The 22,478-nt window shown below is 37.4% G+C and overlaps 1 pseudogene; it reads left to right on the forward strand.

Annotated features, from left to right (window-relative positions):
• Positions 1–18: 18 nt before the first annotated feature.
• On the forward strand, positions 19–22,157 carry LOC149180903 (LRR receptor kinase SERK2 pseudogene; annotated as a pseudogene).
• The last annotated feature ends 321 nt before the right edge of the window (positions 22,158–22,478 follow it).

Consider the following 22,478-nt stretch of genomic DNA (forward strand, 5'->3'; position numbering starts at 1 on the left):
GTATGGCTAGATAACTCGATGAATCTGCATGATGTAAAAACCCTATCCCTTATAGTTCATGCAATAAAAGGAGGTATGCATCAACAATTGATGTTAAGGACAGGGATGAGCATCCACCTAAGAAGAATACAAAGAAATCCAAACTTGATGAGATTGTAGATTGAATTCATTTATTTCTGCAAGGAGGTAAGGATCAAGAGGGAGTTGACAATTTCCTACAACCCTCAACAGTTTCTTTATTAATCAAAAGATAAGTACTTCCAGGAGGTCATGGAAGAAACAATTATGACCAAGAAAAAAATACAAAGATAAGAGGTTTGCAGGTACATCGTGAAGGCTGCCAAGGTAATGATTCTTGTAGCGGATCACAACATTAGGAAGAAAAAAATAAGGCTTGTGACAAAATGTTTCTATCAATAAGAGGGAGTGGACTATGAGAAGATTTTTTCTCTAGTCACTAAATGGACAAATTCTTTGACTCAAGCATAGACTCATCAAGAATGTTTTATGTTTGAGGATAAATATTGATAGATTGTCAAGACATCCAGGATCATACCATATGATTAGTAGAGATTCTAGTCTTGAGGGAGGAACAATAGCATAAGGACTCACTTACATGATATAGGAAGAAACAATAGCAGAAGGACTTGCTTACGTAATAGAGGGAGAAAAAGTTGTAGAAGAAATTTCCTGTGAGATAGAGGAAGCAACCTGGATTAACTCAGATGGATATACTTCAGTGCCAAAGAGAGTTAGCTTTGGAAGTTTGATATGAAGGATCTTATCCAATTACACTATTTCTTGGGATTGAAGGTGTAGCAAAAACTAGATGAAATCTTCCTAGGTCAGAGGAAGACCATTATCTAGTTTTTTGAGGAAGTTTGATATGATGGACTGCAAGTCAATGGCTACACCGATGGTGACCAATACGATGAAACTGTTTGATTCTACCTCAGATTATGATTTTTTGGATCCCACGATGTACATGCATTTGATTGGATCCTTGATGTACCTGGTTAACAACAAGCCATCAATTTGTTTTACAGTGAGCACCCTGAACCAGTTTATAGTTGAGCCAAGGCATGTATAGAAAGCTTAGCTATCAGTAACAATTCCTTCTTGTTGGGTTTTCTTCCACTCAGAATCATTAACTGTTTCTTTCATTACTGCTTCTTAATCTCCTTTTGCTGAGATACTTGATTAGCTGCAACCATCGACCTTTAACCTATTCCTTTGTAAGCAAACTCAAATAAGAATTAAATAAAACAATACCTGCCTATTTTCTCCATTCACCCTTCACATCCGAGTGAATCTCCATTCTCCAAAGCATCGATGTGGATTCTTTTTGTTTCTGCAATATTTGCTTAATTCTGCCTTACTGGCCTCTAAGAACTTACTGTTCTTCTCCATTCTCCCAGTTGTACTCTGGTTGCTTGACTGTCAGATTAGAATCTGATCTCCCTTGCCTTCATGTACATCTTTTCCAAATATCTATGTTATGAATTCTTTTAGTAACTTCCACATATACTTTCTTTCTTCTGCTTGATACTAAATGTTTCATTTATGATCCAGCTCTGATTGCAGTTTTTCTCTGATACCAAAATGACGCAGGGTTTCCCCTGCGCATACCCACAGTGTGCACATTCGTGCATAAATCTATTTCCCAGGAATTTGTGTGACCCACCTGGTTAAAGACTTCAAATCTAGATATGAATGGTTAAGGCCCCTTTGTTTACAGTTCCTTTGGATCGGAACTCAATCACCCTGATTTAAACATTCATTATCCCTTTTAATGAAGCCTCCCTCAAATATTCCTAATCGGAACTGTTAAACTCCCATAAACCTTAATCAAGCCTTTAATTCCTTCTATTGGGACTTTGGATCCCATCTTAACCTTAATTAAGCCCTTTTTGAATCCATCGCCACACACACACACACACACACACATATATAACTCTCTCTTAAACCATTGTTTAATATATATATATATAAACACGTAAAAAACCTTCACTCAGTGCAATTTCCTTATAAATCCATTTACAAAGGAAAACTATGCAAACATACCCTTTTCTGCTTCTCGTAAGCCTTGTCACGTTTCCCGATGCACACCTTTATCAAAATCGCTATATCGCTACCTCCACGATCAACTTACACATGAACCCTTCACATCCCCGATATGCGATAACATAACATTATGGAACTCAAATCATAATAAACTGCCCCTGTAACGTTTTCGGGCCCATTGATCGCATGTCGCATTCCACTCCAGTCCTGATCATTCCGAATTTTGATCGTCGATTTATCGCTATTGGCAATATCACATTCCATTTCCCCCATCCCTTTGATCTCTCTAATTTCTGATTGCGATTTAAATTGTGACTGTTGATTTGGTCACGATCCAACAGTCCATAATCAATCGATGCTCGCTCACCGCAATCCCCCAAGTCTCGGTTCCAATAACTCCGCCAGTCCTCCACCGATGCGACCTCATCTCAACCATTGATCTTCCAAATCCAATGGCTGCTGAGCATTAATACTTAATTTCTTCGCTCTTCAGCTTCACTTGAATTTTACTCCATTTCTTAAGGTTTCTATGTTTGCGATTTATTTCAAAGGTTCTGGTCTTCCACCTTCATAGTTCTGGTGTGAATCCTTTCTACTTAAACTCTCATACTCCTTTGATTTATTTGGTCACAAATCATTTCTCCTTCCTTCAATGGATTCAAGGATCCATTACGAATCTCTGATTCACTCCTCTCCTCTGTGTATTCGCCGAACTCCACCTCTTTGTGTCTCGCTTTGACTTTGCCTCTTACATTCACTACACTTCACTTGCATAAGTTTATATATGCACTACTCTATTATATTCAATTTTTCATTCAATACTTAATCGTGCACTTACCAGGATTTTAATTAATCTCTGTATCTTTATAATTACAACAATGAATTACAGCTGAGATCGCTGTCTCTCTGGCCTGATTTCCAATATAAGTGGCCTCTATTTCCTAATCTGCTCGTAGGCTTACAACACTCCAATCTGCTCTCTATTTTCCTATTCAACCTCTCCAACCTCTGTTCATGCCTTTTAGGCTTACATTTATACAATGGGGTTTTAAAACCAATTTCTAGTTTAGATCCCTAAATCCCTCAACAAAATCCTAAAATCCCTTTCTCATCTCTAAGGATTCTCTCAAATCCACAAAATCATGAACTGACTCCTAATCTAGGATTTTACAATCAATTCTCAATCCTCTCATCCCTCAACTATCCTAAATCTCTCATGTTCTCCTACATTCGAGAACATTTACAATAAACCCTCACAATATTCAATTAATTCCTACTCTCATTAAAATAACTCAAAACATTAAATAATTACATAAATCCAATACTTAGGAAACCAACTTCCTTGAAACACAAGATCCCCTATTTCTACATGAATACAATGATAGTATTGAGCTAGATGCTCCTTCAGACTCCCCATGTAAGAAAATTTATGACCACCTGGTCATAAGTCTGGATAATTGTTTCCTCCTGCATCCCAAACTTTATTTTGTAATCTGTCCTTGCTTGTCAATTGTTCTATTGCTGTTGTTGTCTGCTGTTGTTCACTAGGTCTCCATACCTTATGCTGTAATGCTCCACTTGCTCTTCTTTCATAGTCTGCTACTGTCTTTCTCTTGTTGTCACTCCTCTTCTTTCTTGCTGCTGTCTTTCTCTGAGACACTTTCATCATTAACCTTCTTATCAACTCAATTTCTTTGTCCAGTATATCCTTTGTCTCCTGATTGTTTTCATCTCTTGATTGTTGAACTCTCATTCTTACTTGTTCTTCACTTGTCTTGATCGCTTCCTTTTCACCCTTACCCTCTTCTTTACTGTTGTTCTGCACCTTTTCTGCTACTTCCACATTGTCTTTTAGAATAATTTCCTGCTTCTGGTTTCTGCATCTGTCAACTCCTTTTGGATTATTATTTATGACAACTTCTTTGTCATCCTTCTTCAGCAATCTATCTTGGACATTCATCCTCTGCTCTTCCAACTTTCTCCTTTGAAAGTCTAATTCTCTATATAACTCAGTGATTTTACTTGGAGTGAACATTGGAAATTTTACACAATCTCCCATTGCTTCATTTGTTGTTGACCCATCATCACGTGGTCCTTATTCCTTTGCTAAATCTTTCTTGACATCCTTCAGTAGATGTTCTTCCTCTTCTTCTTCCATTTGGCTGTCCACCTGTGCCAAATATGCTCCAGCTTCTACAACAACATCTTTAATTATAAGACAATCATTATAATTAAAAATATGATGTCTCTGTACCTCTTTTCCCTTTAGCAACACTTCAGTATGTTGCGTTGATTTCTCTCCTTATGTCAGCATATCAGTATGCTGATCCAAACTCAAAGAACTCTTGAGACCGTCAGCTAGTCTCCCCTTCTCATCTTCTATTTCAATGATGTCTTTCAACATTTGTCCATTGTAGTGAACTGATTCTTTCCCAACCTCTTTGTCATATTCTGCTTCAAAACTTTCATCTTCTGGAAGGTACTCTTTCACATCTTTGACAGCTTTAAAAGGCTATCTATCTTTTCTGAAACCTGCAATCATACACAAATCATTCGTTTTAAAATCACAAGACCTTACGGTCTTATTTGATGCTTCAGTCATCAAGTCTTTCGGCTGCTTCGAATCATTCATATGATTCAACTCCTCTAGCTCTTCATCACTTTCAAAAAGTAATGGTCCACTTTCTGGTTCACATATCGAAACTTCAACATCTTCTTCAACATCTTCCTTTTGTTGTAGCTCAACTCTTTCGAGCTTCTCTATCCTCTGTTTGGCATCTATAACCTGTTCAAGTTCCCTTAGTTCCTTCATCAACTGCATATTCACCTACTGATTCCTCTTCTCTTGTAGCCTTTGCCACTTCACTTTCTTTCTCATGACATAACCATGCTTCTAGTCTGCTTTATTTCTTTGCAACATCTCCATTAACACCTCAAGTTGAACTGCTATCTTAGCCTTCTCCCTCTCATATTCCTCTTTGCTTAATTGTCTATGTATGCCATTTTCCTTGGCATTCTTCTCCTTTTGTCCTCTGCTGTGGTATCTTTCAGAACCTTTGTTATGACTATCACTAGTCATCATCCTCTCCATCTCTATGAGTTCCTCACTCACTTTACTATGAGTTGCACTAAAGCCTCTTCAACAACAAGTCCTGTCCTGCTGCCACTTACCTCACCAAGCTCTCCTCACTCAGTCTCTTGGCAAGAAATTGGTTCTCTATCTCTGGAACCTCCTTTGAGCACTTTTCTTTCCTCTTTCTAGGCTTCAACTCATCTGCATCTTCTAAGAACACAACTGTCCTCTTTATCCAATCGCTGTTGGAATTCCTCAAGGTTCTGCCACATCTCTATTTTCACTTAGAAACTTTCACCAACTTCCTTTATCTGTTAGCAATTCTAACCACATCCTCTGTGGAATTGCCTTTTGGGAGTTACAATAATACTTATGCTTCAATGCAAAGACTACAATATTCTAATCTTAAATCTAATTAGAATAAAGCCATATCATCTTACCTTCAAGATCTCTGTTTGATCTTGTCCTTCCATTCACTTGCATTTTTGAATGGACTGTCCTTTCCACTAGCTTTCAGCTATTCTTCAAGCTCTGTTACTTCAAAAACTTACAAACATCCCTCTTAAAGTTTAACTACTGTAATCTTACTATAAAATTTCATTCATTCCATATCTTCTAATCATTAGACAAAATTGCATACCTTCAACTACCTTCATAATCTCACCATTCCTGCAAATCTGTTTCAGCAAATATTTATGCTTCCACTGCACAATTTCTCGATATTCAACTACTGTTAATCAGATTTTAGAATCTGATCCTTTCTTCCAATCTTCCGACTTTATCTTGGTAAAGCTTAGCTATCAGTAACAATTCCTTCTTGTTGAGTTTTCTTCCACTCAGAATCATTAACAGTTTCTTCATTACTGATTCTTAATCTCCTTTTGTTGAGATACTTCATTAGCTACAACCATCAATCTTTAACCTATTCCTTTGTCAGCAAACTCAAATCAGAATTAAATAAAACAATACCTGCATGATTTCTCCATTCACTCTTCACATCCGAGTGAATCTCCATTCTCCAAAACATCATTGTGGACTCTTTCTGTTTCTGCAATCTCTGCTTAATTCTGCCTTACCTGCCTCTAAGAACTTAACTGTTCTTCTCCATTCTCCCAGCTGTACTCTGGTTGCTTGACTGTTAGATTAGAATCTGATCTCCCTTGCCTTCATGCACATCTTTTCCAAATATCTCTGTTATGAATTCTTTCAGTAACTTCCACACATACTTGCTTTCTTCTGCTTGATACTAAATGTTTCATTTATGATTCAGCTCTGATTGCAGTTCTGCTCTAATACCAAAATGACGCAAGGTTTCCCCTATGCATACCCACAATGTGCACATTCGTGCATAAATCTATTTCCTAGGAATTTATGTGACCCACATGGTCAAAGACTTCAAATCTAAATATGAATGGTTAAGGCCCCTTTGTTTACAGTTCCTTTGGATCAGAACTCAATCACCCCGCTTTAAACATTCATTATCCCTTTTAATGAATCCTCCCTCAAATATTCCTTATCGAAACTGTTAAACTCCCATAAACCTTAATCAAGCTTTTAATTCCTTCTATCGGGACTTTGGATCCCATCTAAACCTTAATTAAGCCCTTTTTGAATCCATCACCGCATATATATATAACCCCATCTTAAACCATTGTTTAATATATATATATAACACATAAAAACCCTTCACTCGACGTAATTTCCTTATAAATCCATTTACAAAGGAAAACTATGTAAACATACCCTTTTTTGCTTCCCGTAAGCCTTGTCACATTTCCCGATGCATGCCTTTATCGCGATCACTATATTGCTGCCTCCGCGGTCAACTTACACATGAACCCTTCGCATACCTGATATGCGATAACATAACATTCTGGAACTCAAATCATAATAAACTGCCCCTATAACGTTTTCGGGTCCACTAATCGTATGTCGGATTCCTCTCCGATCCTGATCATTCCGAATTCCGATCGCCGATTTATCGCTATTGGCGATATCACATTCCATTACCGCCAACCCTTTGATCTCTCAAATTTCTGATTACGATTTAAATCGTGTCCGTTGATGTGGTCGCGATCCAATAGTCCACGGTCAATTGGCGCTCGCTCATCGCAATCCCCCAAGGCTTGGTTCTGATAACTCCACCAATCCTACGCCGATGCGACCTCATCTCAACTGTTGATCTTCCAGATCCAATGACTGCTGAGTGTTAATACTTAATTTCTTCGCTCTTCAGCTTCACTTGAATTTTACTCCATTTCTTAAGGTTTCTATGTTTCCGGTTTATTTCAAAGGTTCTGGTCTTCCACCTTCGTAGTTTTGCTGTGACTCCTTTCTGCTTAATCTCTCATACTCCTTTGATTTATGTCGTCACAAATGATTTCTCCTTCCTTCAATGGATTCGAGGATCCATTACGAATCTCTGATTCGCTCCTCTCCTCTGTGTATTCGCTGAACTCCACCTCTCTGTGTCTCGCTTCAACTCTGCCTCTTGCATTCACTGCACTTCACCTGCATAAGTTTATATATGCACTATTCTATTATATTCAATTTGTCATTCAATACTTAATCACGCACCTACCAGGATTTTAATTAATCTCTGTATCTTTATAATTACAACAATGAATTACAACTGAGATCACTGTCTCTCTGCCCTGATTTCCAATATCATTGGCCTCTATTTCCTAATCTGCTCGTAGGCTTACAACACTCCAATCTGCTCTCTATTTTCCTATTCAACCTCTCCAACATCTGTTCATGCCTTTTAGGCTTACATTTATACAATGGGGTTCTAAAGCTACTTTCCGGTTTAGATCCCTAAATCCCTCAACAAAATCCTAAAATCCCTTTCTCATCTCTAAGGATTCTCTCAAATCCACAAAATCATGAACTGACTCCTAATCTAGGATTTTACAATCAATTCTCAATCCTCTCATCCCTCAACTATCCTAAATCTCTCATGTTCTCCTACATTCGAGAACATTTACAATAAAGCCTCACAATATTCAATTAATTCCTACTCATTAAAATCACTCAAAACATTAAATAATTACATAAATCCAATACTTAGGAAACCAATTTCCTTGAAACACAAGACCCCCTATTTCTACTAGAATACAATGATAATATTGAGCTGGATGCTCCTGCATCATATTATTATTGTAATGCCCCACTTAAATCTTATCCTACAAATTTTGTTAATGTGTACATTATATGAAAATATTGAGAAATATTGGTCTAATATAAAATTCATGATTTCCATTATTCAAAATTCCCCACTTACCTTCTCAAATTGAATATTAGGTAGGATATGGTATCCTTCCAATATTTCAAAATATATGTATTCATCTCACATTCCCCAATGTACCTTCACATTTACTTGGGAGAAGACATAGTCCTCTCCATCTCACTATCAATATATATATTCATTTCACATTACCCAATGTACCCTCACATTTACTTGGGAGAAGACATAGTCCTCTCCATCTCATTATCAATATATATATATATATATATATATATATATATATATATATTCATTTCACATTACCCAATGTACCCTCACATTTACTTGGGAGAAGACATAGTCCTCTCCATCTCATTGTCAATATATATATTCATTTCACATTACCCAATGTACCCTCACATTTAATAAGGAGAAGACATGGTCCTCTCCATGTAATTACATCTCACATTCCCCAGTGTACCCTCACATTTAATTAGGAGAAGACATAGTCCTCTCCATTTAACTATATATATATATATATATATATATATATATATATATATCTATATATTCACCTCACATTCCCAAATGTACTTTTCAGATTTACTTGGGAGAAGACATGGTCCTTTCCCATTAAATTCCCAATTTTATATTCATGGCACATTTCCAAATGTACTCCCAGCTTACTTGGGAGAAGAGAAGTCAACTGTAAGGATGGATGAGAAGTTAATGACATTAATGAGAGGTGGTTGAGATGGAGAAGGGAAGGAGGGTATAAAAGGGAAGGGGGAAGGAAGGAAAGGGGGGTTGGGGTCTTGCTTATGATTGTGGGGGTTGGTTGTGATTGTTTGGGCTTGTTGTGTTTTTTGGAGACCTTAGGAACGTGTGGAGATTTCTTGGGTTGTTGAGTGGAGGGAAGCATTGTTATCTTGGTTTGGATCTTTCATTTGGATACACACACTACATCTGGTTGGACTTGGGCTCGGAGGGCTAGGGAACCTGTGGAGGTTTTCTGGGCTAGGGATTATTTCCTAGTTGGCTGGGAGGTAAATCCGGTTGGGTCTGTAAAAAGGTGCGTTCAACAGGAGCAGCAGGACAGAGGTATCTCCTTCAGCCACCGTTATAGGTATTCCTCCATAGACTACTCTTGTAAAGTTAATTAGAATGAAATATTCACCTTAATTTATGTTGATTATAATGTAAATGTTAAAATTTCATTTGTTTAAAAGCCGTGTAAGTAGGTAAGTTAAAGCCTCTTATTGCATTTAATTTAGAAGAAATTAGATCTATTAACAAACCCTAGAGAGGTCTCTTACACATGGTATTAGAGCTTTGGTTCAAAATCTAGACCCAAAGCCCACTAAACCCCAAATACCACTAGAAGGAGGCCTTGAACCTCCGACCTTGTGGCTGTTAAAATGTTGTGGCTAACAGCCACACGCTCTAACGAAATGAGCTATTCCTGCAGTTCATTCTTGTTTATGGCTCTGACCATTGGCCCAGGTGAACAAATTATTAATCAGCCATGGAGATGATGCCAAATGGTTCTTATGAATGGTAAAATTTCGAGTCCCTCTTCATCATTCATCAGCATTTTACACTTCGTTGTAAGGTTCACTTTTCACTGTAAATTGTCTCACGACCATTACAGATCTATTTTGTTACGGGAGAGGTGACAATGTGGGTTCAGAATGAACGAATTTTCTTTGTATATGATGTTTTCTTAGTTCAGAGATTGCAAGTAGGTTTGTAGAGGGAAGGTGTATCAATTACCATGCTGTGTTGTTGGGTCTGCATTGAAAGCTCACAGAATGTTGACGAGGTCTGTTGTTGGAGAGACGATGAAGTACATCATTGGGAAGGATGTTCGGAAAATGCTCAAGCGAAAAGACAACGACACTGGAGAACGCGCTATGCAACTGTGCCCCTTTCCCTTGATGAAACCATTTGGATTTTAGGAAAATTAGAATTAGGGCTTCTAGTGAGCTTCTGTATGCTTGGTTTGAGGACATGGCTTCTGGCAAGTCTTGCCTGCTTGACTGGAATTAGGGAAATTATATATTTTACTCTTTGGCATCCTTTGTCCATGCATGGATTCATCTGCATACGTCTTGTTTGCGAGGAAGATGACTTTATGGAGTTTGAATTCCTGATCACTGGCTTCCAATTCGCACGCTTTAATCACTTGTCTGAACCCACTTGATTGGAATTTGTATCCAAGTATTTATTCTAGGATACCCATGTTTGAGCCAGCTAAAAATCAAATTCAAAGTCAAAACCCACTTTGGCATTGCAGACACGCATTGCAGAAGGATATGGCATCAGTGCGTCCATCCCATTTCTTCTTATGGCTATGTCTATTGCCTTTCTATTTCTCAGACGCAGAAGCCCATGGTCGCGGATCGGCTCTTAACGTGACTCTGTTCAGTTAGATTTAGGGTTTATAGATAGAGAACCCTGTGTATATGCTCATTCTCGTGGTGTATACGATTATGATTTGTTGGTATGTGTTTTTTATTTGTATTCTGGCTGAGAAAACTTTGTCCCTGTGTATACATACTCTTTTTTTCATATGGCTATTTTTGTCTTAACTATTGTTGTGGATAAATTATCCGCTAAGGCCCCAGTACAGAAGAAAATAGAAGAAATGGGGTTGCAAACCCTGCACGGGTTACTTGAAGAGGGGTAAGAAGAGCAATATAAAGGAATGTCGTAGGTTTTGTAACCTCTATGGATCGTTTTAATGGGGGAAGACAACTTGTTGATGGGTGTTCAGGTTGGCTCTTGGTAAGAGAGCTCCAGGAATGCCCTCTGAAGTTGTAGAGGGTTTGAAGAAAATACACTGCCCAACACAAAACGATTGGCATTTGAAAGCAAAAAATCTTAACCAATGACTGGCAATAGTACTGTGGATACATTCACCTTCCTTGTGCATCGCTTGCCTAATTTCATTCCACTTTAGGGTTTTATTTTCTCTTTTTATTTTTATTTTATTTTCAAGGAACGGGCCATTGCAGTGAAGCTTTAAGTTCTCAGCGTTTTGAATTTTGTTCAACTGTCTAGGAGTCTCTTATCATTAGTTGAGACGTTAACAGAAAATTTCAGCTGTAATGTTAGGATAGTCATTATGAGATTACTCTGTAAAGACGAAATACATTATTTCGAACTTGGTATGTATTTAATTGTAGGAAAAAAATAACCGCAATTATGCCATTTTGCGATGATTTGTTTGTTTTATAGAAATTGTGGTGAACAATGTTTAAAACAATAGCCGAGAGTAATATATTTGTAGAAGAATTTCATTTATTTCTGGTCTTAGGGTTTGTTTGAGTCTAATAAACTTTATTTTGAATTTATCATTTCTCTCTTTATTATCCGGATCGTCCTTTGAGACTTGCCCGTACATATGTAATCCTATATTGGGGTGCTTTTATGCGGATCCGCGTTCTATTTCATATGTTATGGATGGCATAATTTTGTCACGTAATTGTGTTGGGGAAGTATAGATGGTTCCACTAAAAGTCAGCAGTATTAGGTAGAGTAAAATGCAACATGAGCGATACATAATGTTGAAAGAGTCTTGGTGTGTTACTAGAAACTTGACCCAGAGACTGGTTTCTTTTTTAGTTCGTTTCATTCCTCTGGCACGACAGTACATTAGTACATTACTAGTCATTTTTATGTACATAGTGTATGATGGGAGGGGAGGTGGATTTGCATGTTTAGCAGTTGAAAGTCTCTAGCCACATTTTTCTTTCCCTTCCTGTTGCCTGTTCTTTTCCCTTTTTCCTGCTTCTAGTATTTCGTTTGTGCCTTTTTAGAGGAGTCGTTAATTCCGTTTCAAAAGTTGATTTATGTTCTCGGACTTGGATTAATCCATTCCGAAAGTATCGACTTTGAAAAGTGCAAATATCTTCACCAACCTGCGACCAGACTATTGAGAGTGTGCCCATCCTTGGTTAAGCAAATTACCATCATTTAATGGCTCAAGTTCAAAAATATTTCCATAAGCTGCCTTGTCCAAATGTTAAACACTTCGGACTGCTAGCTTGCCGTCTAATTACATTAATAGTGATGGACACGAAATAAGCAGTAGTACCTTAACTGAAATTCGAAAATTAAGTTAATAACATATATGGCCCACAGATAATCCTTGATCTTGTAGTGTGATGTGATCCTTTTTATCTGTGTAATAGTTCTCAGTGGTCACTGTCTATGGATTTGGGTTATTTGGGTTGTTGACACAAAGGATTATTAATCCCCGTCTTTTGGAGTATTTCCAAGGTTTGTTCAAATATTTTTCCCCTTCGAAACATTCTTCACTGGGGTGACCAGTGGAGTTGTAATGATTACAAATTTTATAAGCTCCCTTGCCAATTGGCTTGGGTCTATAGTGAAATATAGAAAGTTGGGTAAACTTGCCATTAAAGGGCAGGATGACACTGTAATATGAAACCACAGGTATAATAATTACATTCTATGAGTAAAAAAAATGTGTTCTCTGAGTACTCCATTATCAAACTTGTCTTGGCTCTGCCCCTTAGTGAATTTGACTGCCTGCGGAGGGAAAAACTAGCTGGTGTCAAATATGAATGCAAAAAAAATATATATCCTCATTGTGAATTATTTTTTTGTTGTTGCAGAGTTCTTTTTGAGTTTTTTTGCTTAGTCTGAGTTGAATATGTACGCTTGGTTTAGTCCATACAAGGGTACCTCAAAGAGGTCAAAGTGATTTTCTATGAGTTGGAGTTGATGGCAGCTGGTGGCATGTAGGGTTTGCTTACAAAATTTCATCCAACAGTTTTATTATTATTATTATTTAAAATTAGGTTGCTTTTTAGGTCGTTTAAGAGAATGGTCATAAAAGATATCAAGGTATTTTAAATTACCTTTAGAGATCTGCATAAATGAGATCAGGATTTGATCGATTCTAACTACATTTTCAAAGTTTTTTTCTACCCTACATTTAGGGGACTACTAATGATTGCAGGAATCTTAAAAGGAAAGAATAGTAGGGCAACTTTTAGACCCGTGGATACCATCATGTAATTTACCCTTTGAAAGATCTCCCAACCTTGAGGGCAGGAATGCCACTTGGCTTTGAAAGATTCGAGATGAATTTGAATTTTGAACCCATTAAATTTTAAGGCCATTAAAATTTGTACATGCATGCAATTAACTAATGTAGCAGAAATAAACATCCATAAACTCATTTAAACCAGGGATTCCATTTTGAATTTCATTTGTAAGTCTATTGTTATGCTTGAGACTGTTGGGTCCCCATAATACTAATGATTACCTCATTACTATTGTAGTTATACCCCTTATTAATATTGTTGTGCCCCTATTGCCCCCATATTGTTATTACCGTGCCCCATAGAATCCCTCTATTGTTATTTTTGTGGCTTTATATTATTATTGTTAGGTCAGCTGGATTATATTGTGACTCCTTAGACTCCTATATATAGAAAGGAGGTTTTGTCATTTGAATCATCCAAGAATTGTTCATTTATGTAATGTAAAGGAGGTTTCCCCCTCGAAGAGGCTGAATTCTAAGGCGCTGATCTATATTTTCTATCTTTTCTTGAGCTGGTTTCATAACATTTGGTATCAGAGCTTTGGATTCTAGGGTTTTGCTGCTCCAAACAGGTCATCGTGGCATTTTTGCTATAACTTTTTTTATGCAACGTTTCAGAAGTTGCAAAAATAATCCATTTGAGAAGAAATCGCGTTGAACCTCGGGTCTGAATTTCAGAGCTTTTCACGCTATATTTGCGGAGATATGATCTGAGGAAGGTGGTCTTTTTGCAGACTCCTGAATTACATTCCAAACATGTGACCTGGGGAAAACCATCATAACTTTCTTTCTGAGCATCAGATTGAAATTTCGCAAGAAGGCACAGAAAGAGGACAGACTGCAGTTTTCTTTTATATATTTTTAGAGTCAAAGGTCGAAACAGTGACACGTGGCACTTCATACAAGTTCACTCTACTGAACTAGTCTACAATCAGGTCACTGCGGGAGATTGTGCATAACTCTTTCTTGGAGAATCCAATTTGGATCAGACTAGTGGCATTGGAAAGAGGACACAGAAGGCTACTACAGATCACAATTTCAGAACTGGATGATTCGAAATTAGAGAGATACATCATATTCAATATCAGGCTTCTACAAAGTGAAAAAAGGTGTGTAGTTTTTTTAAAATTTTTGCGTAAGCTTGGTTTGAAGGAATTCAATGGGCATAGTAAAGCATTATTATCGGTAATTGATGCCCCGAGGAAAGAAAATGCAAACACCTAGTAAGCAACCTGAAAGCTCTAGCATGACTTCTGAAGAAGAGGAAGAAATGCAACATGATATAGCAAAATTACGAGACCAAGTGCAACAAGTGTCACTTGCACAAAAAGGAACAAAATCTAAGATGGATGGTTTAAAGAAAGATGTAGAAGCTAAGATGGATGGTTTAAAGAAAGGCGTAGAAGCTAAGATGGACGATTTGAAGATAGATTTGAAGACAAACATGGAATAATTGAAGAAGTTGCCACAAGAAGGGGTCACTAATGGTGAAAGGGTAGTAAAGGAAACTCATGATGAGAAAAAAAGAAATGTTAATCATGATTATAGACTCTAATGTTGGATCGAAGACCCACCATATTCCAAAAATCGATATGAGGAAGTTTGATGGCAAGGATCCCGCAACATGGATATTACAGATGGAGCAATTCTTCGATCTCAATAATGTGCAAAACACACAAAAGGTACGTATGGCAACTTTATATTTGGAACCAAATCAGTTTGTATGGTATTAATGGCTTTGCTCTCGTAAACAACTTATCACTTGGGCAATTTTTACGGAAGAATTGATAGCACATTATGAGGATACAAAAAGCAACACTTTTTTTAGCCAATTGATAAGTCTCAAACAAAAGGGTTCAATAATGGAGCACATTGAGGAGTTCCAAAAATTGAACATAAGGGTAAAAGATATTCCAGAGGAGCATAGGATTGATGTGTTCATTGGGTCTTTAAAGGATAATATCCAACATGATGTTCACCTTTGGGAACCTGATTCATTAGAGAAGGCATTCAGGTTAGCAAGAAAAATGGAAAGCAAAATTATGGCAACCAGGAAGCATACCACTCACAACTATAAAGACGGAAGTGTTGTTGCCCCTAGTCTTCCACAACCTATAAGTTTGACACCACAACAGTTGGAAGAAAAAAGAGCAAAATGGCTTTGTTACAGTTGTGATAGCAAATACACTAAAGGTCATAAGTGTGCTGAGAAGAAATTATTCTACATAGATTGTGAAGAGGAAGAAGAAAAGGAGCAAGAAAGGTCAAAAGAAGAGGATATACTCCAGGAACAAAGCCTAGATGAAGAAAAAATAAATCCGACCATATCTTGTAATGCATTGGCGGGAATTACCACTCCTCAAACCATCAAGATAGAAGGACAAATCAAGAAGAAAAAGGTAATAGTGTTGATTGATTCAGGAAGCACCCACAATTTTATTCATTGTAAGGTAGCAAAAGAATTGAATTGCTTCCTATATCGAGCACCAGAGTGTCAAGTGATGATTGCAAATGGAGGAACAATAAAGTGCTCTGGAAAGTGCCATAATATCAAGCTATCCATGGGAGAATATGTATTGACTAGCCCAATGCTTTCCATTCCAATGGGAGGTGTTGATGTTGTACTAAGAGTCCAATGGCTACAATCCTTGGGTACAATAGCTTTTAATTTTCAAGAACTTTTCATCAAATTTTCTACGAAAGGAAAGGAAGTTGAATTAAGGGGTATTGCAGGGAAACCAGGAAAGATAATCAGCTCTAATGGTATGACAAAGCTTCTAAAAAAGGAGCAAAGCGGTGTAATTTCACAATTATGTTCGCTAGATGTTTCCACATCAGAATCATCTATTTCTCCAGATCTCCAAAAAGTCCTGGACAATCATTCCAAGGTATTTGAGACTCCCAAAGGTCTCCCACCTATGCGTGATCATGATCATGCTATTCATATGATTCCAGGAAGTGTTCCTCCAAACATCAGGCCGTACAGATATCCCTATGTCCAAAAGAGTGAAATTGAACATATGGTTGCAGAAATGCTAGAGGCTGGTATAATTCAATCGAGTCAAAGTTCTTTCTATGCTCCAGTAGTATTGGTGCACAAGAAGGATGGATCATGGCGCATGTGTCCAGATTATAGGGAGCTCAACAAGCTCACTATTAAAGATAAGTTCCCCATTCCTGTCATTGATGAATTACTGGATGAATTGCATGGATCAATTTACTTCACCAAGTTGGATTTTCGTTCAGGATATCATCAAATCAGAATGAAGATTGAAGACATTCCGAAAACAGCATTTAGAACTCATGAGGGTCATTATGAATTTTTGGTCATGCCTTTTGGCCTTACCAATGCACCTTCAACATTTCAAGGTTTGATGAATTCAATTTTCAAACCATTCCTTAGAAAATTTGTGTTAGTATTTTTTGATGATATACTAATCTACAACAAGTCTTGGAAGGATCATGTTGAACATGTTGACAGGGTGCTACAACTATTGGAGGAGAAACAATTGTATTAAAAAAGATCCAAATGTTTCTTTGGAGTCCAGGAGGTGGAATATCTGGGTCATATTGTATCTCATGAAGGAGTTAAGGTAGACCTTAGCAAAATTAAAGCCATTAAGGAATGGAAAATACCCACATCCATAAAGCATCTGCGAGGATTTCTCGGGTTGATAGGGTATTATCGCAAGTTTGTTAAGAATTATGGGAGAATAGCAGAACCTCTAACAACATTATTGAAGAAAGATGCATTTTCATGGACTCTGGAAGCAGCAAAGGCCTTTGAACATCTTAAAGAGGCAATGTGCCAAGCACCGGTCTTAGCTACACCGGATTTCACAAAAACCTTTATTGTGGAATGTGATGCTTCAGGAAATGGAATTGGCGCTGTTCTAATGCAGGATGAAAGACCCATTGCTTTTGAAAGTCATCCAATCAAGGGAAAGTTTTTAAGCAAAGCTATTTATGAGAAGGAAATGTTGGCAATACTCTATGCACTTAAGAAATGGCGACCCTACCTAATGGGAAGACACTTCAAGGTAAAAACAGATCATGATAGCCTTAAATACTTTTTAGAACAAAGATTATCCTTTGAAGAGCAACAAAAGTGGGTCACAAAGATGTTGGGTTATGACTTTGAAATCATCTACAAAAAAGGGAAGCAAAATGTGGTGGCAGATGCACTCTCAAGAAAGGATGAGGATGTGGAAGCATTGTTGTGTGCCATTTCTATTATCCAACCAGATTGGATAAATGAAGCAAGGGAGGAGTGGAAGAATTGCGAAGAAGTGTGGGCACTTATTCGAAATTTACAACAAGATTCCAGTACATCTGATACATTTAGCTGGAAAAATGATTCGTTATGGTACAAAGATCGCTTATACCTCTGTAAGAATTCCCAGCTAAAACAAAAGATTCTTATGGAATTGCACACTTCTCCCTTAGGAGGGCACTCAGGATTTTTAAAAACTTACCACAGGGTTAAGAAGGAATTTTTTTGGGATGGCCTTAAATCAGATATTCAAAAGTTTGTAGCGGAATGTTTGGTTTGCCAACAAAATAAAGTTGAAACAATTAAGACATCGAGTCTATTACAACCTTTATCCATTCCAAGCCAACATTGGGAGGAGGTTTCAATGGATTTTATCACAGGTTTACCCAAGTCTGAGGGAAAGAGTGTCATCATGGTGGTAGTTGACAGAATTACCAAGTATGCACACTTTTGTGCATTATCACATCCATTTAAAGCCAGTACAGTTTCTACTGCATTTATGGAAACAATTCAAAAGCTACATGGAAACCCAAAGATTATTGTAAGTGACAAAGATCCCATTTTCACTGGAAATTTTTGGACATAATTATTTTCTTGTCTTGGTACTCAGTTAGCTCATAGCTCATCTTATCTTCCTCAATCTGATGGGCAAACTGAGATTGTAAACAAATGTTTGGAAGGATATCTTCGTTGCTTTGTATCTGATAAACAGACACAATGGGTCAAATGGTTGCCTCCGGCTGAATGGTGGTATAACACTTCCTTCCATACAGCAACAAAAATGACCCCATTTGTGGCACTTTATGGGTATCAACCACCATCCATCACATCATATTTAAGAGAAAATTCTAAGGTTCAGGATGTGGAACATCACATTGAACATCAACAACAAGTCCTCCAACTCTTAAAGGATAACCTCGTGTTGGCACAAAATAGAATGAAACAATAGGCAGATCAACATCGCGGTGAAAGAAGTTTTGATGTAGGTGATTGGGTATTCCTACGGCTACAACCATATAAGAAAATGTCCCTCAAGCAAGCTAAGAAGGATAATAAATTATCACCAAAGTATTATGGTCCGTACAAGGTGTTGCAAAAGATTGGTACTATGGCATACAAATTGGAGCTTCCTGCAGCTTCTCGATTGCACCCAGTTTTCCATGTTTCATATTTAAAGAAGGTTATAGGCGACAAGCTCCCAGTTCAAACAATATTTCCAGAACTTGACGAGGAAGGAAAAATTATATTGGAACCGGAAGCAGTCACAGAAACAAGAACTCGACAACTACGAAATCAATCAATTTCAGAGTATCTTATCAAGTGGAAGAACTTATCCGCTGAAGATTCCACATGGGAGGATGAGAATTTTATGCAGAAGTATCCAGAACTACTCAAGTGTTGAGGACAACACTTTTTTAAAGGAGAGGGGCATGTTGGGTCCCCATAATACTAGTGATTACCCCATTACTATTGTAGTTATACCCCTTATTAATATTGTTGTGCCCCTATTGCCCCCATATTGTTATTACTGTGCCCCATAGAATCCCTCTATTGTTATTTTTGTGGCTTTATATTATTATTGTTAGGTCGGCTGGATTATATTGTGACTCCTTAGACTCCTATATATAGAAAGGAGGTTTTGTCATTTGAATCATCCAAGAATTGTTCATTTATGTAATGTAAAGGAGGTTGCCACCTCAAATAGGCTGAATTCTAAGGCGTTGATCTATCTTTTCTATCTTTTCTTGAGCTGGTTTCATAACAGAGACTGAAATCATGATAATAATTTTCTTACCGTAGTGCGGGAGTTAGTCATACTAGGATGGTTGCTAGTTTTCATGGCAATTTGATTAGCAGTCAACACTCTGTCTTGTTGCTGTCCATAGGTCCAATTAATGCATGTATGACCATTGTGTTTTTATAAGTGACACATCTATTGTGGTTAAACATCATGTAATGGTCATCCTCATTGTAAAATTGGACATGATGACCCTATTGATAAATCTAGCATTGGAATGGCATTAATGGACAACTCCTACAGTTTACTAGGGCACTCTGGTTTCTACCCTGTCTAAGATTGTCATGTACGTTTTGTGAGTGCTAATCTTATTAAAGCCTTTATATACAAGCTCTAAACTGTTAACATAGAAATACCTTGTTTTATCCTATCTCTTGCGTTTCCTTATGTGTGTGTATCTCTCCCTTCTATTTGTGCTGCTTTTAGTGTGATGATTTTGGTTGGAAGAAGAAGGGTACAAGTCTATTAACCCAGGAAACGACTTAGCTATCCATTCAGGGAGGTCAAGGAATACAGGAAAAAGCAACTGTAGAAGTTTTGGAGAAAGGCAATATTGGGCATATTGACTCTTGAGTGATTCTTTTACTAGACATTTAAACCTTGGACACAAAATTACCCAGCAGAGGTTTACATCACTGATGATCTTATGCATTAAATCCAAGTACTTGACTCCCTTCACGGTGAATTATTGTAATAGTGATTTTGGCTTAAATAGACTACGTGTCCATCTGATTTTGACCATACAGGATTGAGAATATTTTATAAGTGTCTATTATTTGTTGCTGATGATGCTCAGGCAGACTTCATAAAAGTTTAAAACAATTGATGACCTGTGATGAACTTGCTGAAATTCCCTTTATAGTACGTGCTTCATTTCTCTCGAGTCTTATCTAAGCATGTTGCTAAATTTCTAGTTGTTCTGTGGCTATAGATGGTATTGAAAATATTTCGAACTCTAGTGTCTGGTAGGTCCCACGATTATCCAGAACAGAAAGTATCCTTCTGGAAATGACTTCTAGTTGTCATATTCGAATCGCAGAACAATTGAGATAGTGGCCAGTAAAGCAATTGGATAATATGTACCTATTTAGAAATATATTTAATCCAAAGAAATATCATGATAAAAGGAATCATCTGTTACTGCAGGCTATTTCACCTTGTCTATGTAGCAAGATCAAAATTAAATTTGTCAGTAGGGCAACCGATATTGACATGCTTTTCAAGCTCATAAGTGATTCCTTGAGTTTTAAACTATTAACTGTCCATGACCTATCTTTTCGAACTGTTGCAATTAACCCTTACAGGGGTTAGTTTTGGTAGTTGGTTAGATTTTAGATTTATTATTGAGCTTTTGGCTTGCTTCGAGATTTTTGAATCTAGCTATGGGAAGGTTTGAATAGCTAAAACTGGTATTGCTACTAATAATTACAATTCTTGTATTTCTTAGCTATGACTACTCTTGTAGCTAGACTCTATCCTTGAAACAGAGTATGATCATACACATCATATATGCAGTTGTAGCAATATGAAGACTAATGAGTTACAAGTAGTTTGTAACTAAACTCAGAGATATGCCAAGGCCAACATCAATGCAATAAGGGAGAAGTTTTTGTTGATGTATCTGGTGAGGATGATAAAAAAAATCACTTTTGGGCAGTTAAAGAGATTTTCATGGCGTGAGTTGCAGTTAGAAACTGATAATTTTAGTGAGAAGAATGTTCTTGGGCAGGGAGGTTTTGGCAAAGTATATAAAGGAGTGCTGGCAGACAATACAAAGGTTGTAGTAAAACTGTTGACTGACTATCATAGCCCTGGTGGGGAGCAAGCATTTCTATGGAAGGTTGAGATGATTAGTGTGGCAGTCCACTGCAACCTTCTATGCTTGATAGGATTTTTTGTTGCACCATCAGATCGGCTTCTAGTCTATCCATATATACAAAACATTAGTGTTGCATATATGCTAAGGGAGCTCAAACCTACGGAAAAGCCATTAGACTGGCCTGCTCTGAAAAATATAGCCTTAGGTGTAGCCCATGGTTTGGAGTACCTTCATGAGCACTACAATCCTAAAATCATTCATCGGGATGTGAAAGCTGCTAATGTCTTGCTAGATGAAGACTTCGAATCTGTTGTTGGTGATTTTGGGCTAGCAAAATTGGTTGATGCTAGGAAAACTCATGTTACAACTCAAGTCTGTGGAACCAGGGGTCATCATCCCCTGGTTATAAGTGTCTATTGTTTGTTGCTGATGGAGCTTGTCACTGGACAACATGCTATAGATTTTTCACGTTTTGAGGAAGAGGATGACATTCTATTATTGGATCATGTTAAGAAGTTACAAAGAGAGAAAAGATTAGATGCTATTGTAGATGCAAACCTAAAGCAGAACTATGATGTAAAAGAAGTTGAGGCAATGATTCAGGTAGCACTGTTGTGCACAAAGACCTCACCAGAAGATCGACCCAAAATGACAGAAGTTGTGCACATGTTGGAAGGAGAGGTTTTGGATGAACATTGGGAAGAGTGGCAACAGGTTGAAGTCATTCGTCGACAAGAATATGAACTGATGCCTCGAAGGTTTGAGTGGGCTGAGGATTCTGTATATAACCAGGATGCAATCGAGCTCTCTGGTGGAAGATGATCAACATGGGCTTTAGTGTCTCATATTTTTGTAACTTGGAACATTTTACAATTTTCTTCAAATATATCATTATTGGGACTGTAAAAGCGTTTTTTTTTAAGGTCGTCAGATTTTATTTACCTATTCTTTCACTTTTGTATGTAAGGTGTGACTGCTTGTTCAACGATACTCAAATTCATTTTAAATCCCTTCTTCATTAGTAGGAAATCTCCAATCATGCTATTGTCCATTTGCAATCATGTACATTAGATATTCACCTAGGTATCCTTGAACATCTGAATACCAGGAAAACCCTGACTTTCATTAACCAGGAAAGATCTGGATTA

Source organism: Pinus tabuliformis, chromosome 3_2 (assembly GCF_031772625.1).
Source record: "Pinus tabuliformis cultivar Carrire ecotype Pingquan chromosome 3_2, CPIR1, whole genome shotgun sequence".
NCBI classification, from domain to species: Eukaryota; Viridiplantae; Streptophyta; class Pinopsida; order Pinales; family Pinaceae; genus Pinus; species Pinus tabuliformis.